Source organism: Aulonocara sp. 'chitande type north' Nkhata Bay, linkage group LG14, assembly GCF_057382095.1.
Source record: "Aulonocara sp. 'chitande type north' Nkhata Bay isolate Kocher_YH1m ecotype deep benthic linkage group LG14, A_spYH_male_GT1.1, whole genome shotgun sequence".
Lineage (NCBI taxonomy): Eukaryota > Metazoa > Chordata > Actinopteri > Cichliformes > Cichlidae > Aulonocara > Aulonocara sp. 'chitande type north' Nkhata Bay.
This window is the reverse complement of record NC_141357.1, coordinates 27,638,912-27,644,121: the sequence shown is the minus strand read 5'-3', so window position 1 is coordinate 27,644,121 and position 5,210 is coordinate 27,638,912. Positions and strand designations below refer to the sequence as shown.

General features: G+C 36.6%; 1 long non-coding RNA gene across 1 annotated transcript; it reads right to left on the bottom strand.

Moving 5' to 3' along the window:
• Window positions 1–455: 455 nt before the first annotated feature.
• On the bottom strand, window positions 456–4,592 carry LOC147314814 (uncharacterized). The gene is made up of 4 exons (XR_015124705.1): window positions 3,544–4,592; window positions 3,013–3,165; window positions 2,562–2,651; window positions 456–1,977 (listed from the first exon to the last, which is right to left on the bottom strand). It is a non-coding gene; the product is annotated as an uncharacterized LOC147314814 (long non-coding RNA).
• Between the last annotated feature and the right edge of the window lie 618 nt (window positions 4,593–5,210).

Here is a 5,210-nt window from a genome sequence, read left to right as displayed (position 1 = left end):
TAACAGCATTTTGTTGTTTGGGGTAATTTTCTACATTTCTGAGTTAAGGCGCTCTATGTCTCAATTATTTACCTTTAATTAATTGCAAAAAATATTTTATATTAAGGCTTTGTGAACTGTGTGCCAACCTTTAATGTAGGAATAAGGTTTTGAAAACAAGGTCTCCACATATTGAATGTGATATCATGTAAGTTATGTGGGAAAAATAAACAGCAGAGGGAGGCATAATGTAGTTAGTTTACTTTTAACCATATTACATGTTACGTAAGAATTTCGCTGGTTGCTGGAACCTGAAAAACAAAACCCTTTGCCTGCCCCGCCTCAAAGCCTATTTGATTTGGTCCACTTTAAGAAAGGGCATGTCAGAAAGATAAATTATACCCAAGCATGCTTTGTTTCTTAATGTAGAAATTAAATTCAGCTTTTAAATGTATAAATTAAATGGTTATGCACTGAAAAAAATATGTTGTTGGATTTACTTAATTCAATGGTGGACATTTGTTGCACACAGATGTTTTGCTTTGGCAGCAACTTAAACAATTGAGTTAAATTAACACAATTTATTCATGTTCAATAAACCTGTGCAATTTGTGTTGATAAAATGTGACTTAAACATGTTTTGATGAAGTAATTTGAGCTCTTGAAATATTTTAATCCTTCACAATTTTCTCACTTTATCCCAACACGATTCAATAACTTTTACCCAATACTACTTGGTCACTTAAATACTACATGTTATCTTCAAATTACATTTTGCTATTATATTCTAGTATCAAATACACAATTTTCAAATGGAGGCCTTATAACAGATTATATTGTTCTCTTCCAAGATGGTTGCTGGCATCCACCAGTAACCTTTCAAAACAAAATGTCTAATTTCACTGCATTGACAGTAGGTAAAGAATTAAACTGACATTACTCCACTACTGAATCTATATAAATCAACAGTTAAATAATGTCAGTTCTTCCGTGTTCTCTGGAATCAATCACAGCAAAGAAATTGGACTGTTTCTTTTGAAAAATGTTGGGAAAGAACAAATCAAAACATTCTATTTAAGGCCTCTGACGTCAAGATTCAGTTAAACAACAATTATGACTAAACAATTTGAGGTAATGTTAGTTTCCATTAACATTAAATTAGGTTACTGAATTGGCAAACACCTTCCTATTAACATTACCCATTTTACCCCAATAACTAAAGAAATTAGCACTTGCAGGTCAAAACCTTTATTCAAGAGATGCAAAAATAACATTGATACAGTGACTGTCAAAAATTACGGCACTGATCATACTGTGACATCTTGGTTCAAAACAGCACACTTAGAAATATTCAACGTTCCTTACTTCAACTGAATGAAACTGAAAACACCATTTCACACGACCCATATGGGATATTTAGACTGTATAACTGTTCACGCTACATCTCTTCACTAGTAAAAGAAAGAAAAAATACAAAGAGAAATTTAAAAATGCTGCCAAAATGCTGTACAGAGCAAAAGGAAAAACAAACAACAACAAAAAACGGCTCGTCCTCATGGCAGTTGCAGAGTATATAAAAATGAACCCTGCGATCTGTTCCTGGAATTGAGCTTCAAAAATGCAGCAGAACAAGTGTGAGATTTAAATGTCCTCTCACCTAGAGCTGATCAGCTTGCATGCATAACAGTGAGCTTTCCTTGCAGGAGCAGTTTTGTCTTAGTTGTGAGTTTTTCTTGAGAGCTGAGTTGCTTCCAACTCCATTACCACCCTTTGAATCACCTCAAAAGTGTAGCAGAGTTGTGATGGGTAACTCATGTTGAAGGAATAAAAATGGTCCAAACAGCATGGCTACTGCAAAGGTCACGTTATCCAGATCTTGAAGAACTACTATACCCTCGATGATGATGCCAACGTCAGAAAAGTCATTGCCTGGTGCATCCTCTGGAGACAGATGTTCATTGTGGTTTTCTCAATCTGTGCAGTGGCCTCAGTCAAGTCCTGGTTAAACACAAAACATTTCTTTAAGATTCCTTTTTAAACTCATCTCTTTTGAATCTACCAGTTCTAATGTTAGAGTAATTTAAACCAATGCAAGCAACATAGTAAATAGCTATAGCCAAAGAGTGGCCTGCCATGCTGCCATTCATGGTCTAACAGAGTTTCTAAGAGAGGGTGAAAAACATAATAATTTCAAATGCTTTACATTAGTTTTTCTTAGAAAGACACCGGCCCATCAGAAATCCAGGTTTTGTCACTCAGAAGATGTTAGAATTTAGACTTTCAGCCCCACAATTTGGTTAGCTGTTGGTCTTTTTTTTTTTCAAACAAAAGCTAATGTAAATATTGGTGGGATTTTCCTTTGTTCACTAGAATGACAAATTTAAAGTTTTTTCACACTGATGTGACCCCTAATACAGGGGTGGGGCCTCAAGGGCCGGCGGCTGAGTTCACTACCAGGCCTCATGTGAACTTCAAATTATTAAAGAGGACTACTGGTCCTAACTGTTCCAATGAGGATCAAGTGGATAACTAAATGCATTTTTAAATGTTGCAAAGCCACAATCTACTCATAAAACACTCACCATGAACTCCTGCACCAAGATGTTGCAATTGTCTTTCACACAGATGCGGAGCACTTTGATGAGGGACTCCCTTCGAGCATTAATGTCATCCTAAAGTATTATAACAAAGAAAACAGAGATTTGTGAACTTTTCAGTAGCACAGAAGAAAATGATCCCAGACAAAAACTTAAACCAGTCAACATGCAACACCAGCATCTACAAAGCAATATCAAAAGTTCCTGTTTGACATCAACTTTATGGATATATAGTTTCCAGAACATTTATTTTTTTTAAAAGATCAATTTTTCTCAGTGGGCCAGTAAATGCATGACGAAAATTATGGCATCCTTTCGGTGGAATCAGTACTCACAGGTAATAGTTGACTGTTTCAATGGATGCAGCATAAAAATCTTTTACTGACCTAATGCAATACATATACACTTTGTAGTTAAAGAATTTTAAAGTTCTTACTGTCATTATGGCAGCTACATCCTTTAGCTTTGTGCCCTGTTCCCCCGATCACTTTGCAAACACTTTCAGCAGACTGTCAGAGAGAAACTCAGCTCCGTCAGAAACCTTGACTGTAAAGGCATGGTTGGGATGCACTGGAATGCTGCATTTTATCTGAAATGACATAAAATTATTTTGAAATAACAGCAGGCACTGTGCTTGGTTAATAATCAGTAATGTTTTGTTGAATAAAAACTGTGTTTCCAGATCTTATGGGATTAAAAAAATCCAAAGATGTTTATTTCTGATTTGCAACCCAAGAACCCACAAGTTACAACCTCATTTTAGTTCAAGTGTGCATTAATGTGAGTCCAGTAATCACCTTTCTGGCAATACATACAGGTATAAGTTAAACCTATGGCAGATTTTGGATTTCTCAGTTGTATTAATAGGGTGGTCTATTTGAGTATGCATGCACCTAATAATTATAAAAAAAACCTATTATAATTAAGTTACAGAAACCTTAAGCGAAAATAGAATATACTTTCTTACCATAACACCTTGAACCCACAATCCATCAGCTGACTCCTGGTGAAATGCAGAATAGAGGTCATCTCTCAATGTGCAGCAAAAAAAACAAAAACAAAAGGACAGCAGGAGGGGTAGGGATGTAAGCTAGCATAATGCCACTGATGATATTAGCTAAAGCTGTTCAATGTCCAAAATCTCACTAACACCACGGTGCAGTAAATACACAATGTAACTGAAGAGTCAGTTGACAAATGTATTCACACAGAAAACCAAATTATGTTATGAGTGCCTCGTAATTAGGTTTAATGTGATATTACGGCTCTTGTGCCAAAGACAAATTCAAATGAAAAAGCGCCAATTCTTTGACAACAGATAAAACAGCAAATAAGCTAACGGCTCTTTTTTAGCATGTTACATGGCGGCACTTTAGACGTTTAACTACATTTGGCTGAAATATGGTAAACATTAATTCAAAAAATCAAGACATACCAAAAAACGTAGAGTTGGCTGCTTGACTTGACTGAGATGGATGCATTTTTTAAACCACGATCCAAAGCCCGCGAGATGAAATCACGCGTGGTTTCACGAGATTTAACGTTGCTATCTTATTGACTTACTTCACCTGAACATGATATGAACAATTTAATACACCCTTTCTGCATATCATGTAGTTTTTACACTATATAGTTACATTTATCTTTAAAACATGAGGCAATTGTGTTAAATACATGCAAGATGCTTACATAAATCCAAGAGATGGCCAGTCCCTTTTTTTCAGTGTGAAATTGCAGGAGGTGGAGCCCGGAGCACTGCAGGCTCCTGTTTCTGCTTTGCTAAATGACTGCATGGATGGAATTACTCTTGTGCACAGCTATAGATTTTTTTTCTACGAGGTCTTCATCATGCATGTCATGATATATATCTGACTTACAGTCACCGACCAACCATAACTTACCAGAAGTGAGGTATGTCCACCTGTGGCAGTGGAACAATAACAGTAACCATGCAACTAAGCGTGAGCATGCTTTGCTGGATTTTTATCTGATGGTTACACTGAATGCTCCTTGATCCAGATGGTGGCCTTTATTTTTCTTCTTTTCTGATGAATAAAACCTTTTCCTCAGCAGCGCAGAACCTGTTGACTTATTTGTCTTTTGTCCCCATTTCCTCATTAGTGACGCCTTATGAGTTTAAAATCTGTTGAATTCAAAATCATCGAACTGTAATCACTAGTGCACAGATATGCTCCATAATAATAGATATATCGCTTACAGATAAACGCCCCAAGTGGATTCACATGGCTAAAGCTTACTCAACTAGTGGTTACCTTTTGAACCAGCCGTACTGCCTTGGATAATTACGTTCTGTTTCTCAGGCTATTATTCATCAGTTAAAGGTCAAGAGCATTGTTTGCAACACAAACTGCGCCTTGCATTGTATGGGCCAGCACGCAGTCTTCCAGTTGCTTAGTCGCTTTTGATATGCATGTGAATGTCAAATTAGAGAACTAAGCCCTAACAGGCAGCCATTACTGCAAGTGAGGAGCCTTTGTGTAAACCTGAGGTCTAATCACTTATTCAATCACTAAGCATTGTCCCTGCTCCCCTCCACCCTGCCACCACTACTCCCTCTAAAAAGCGTCTGATTTTCATTTTCTAAAACCATGGATACACTTGAATAAAATATAT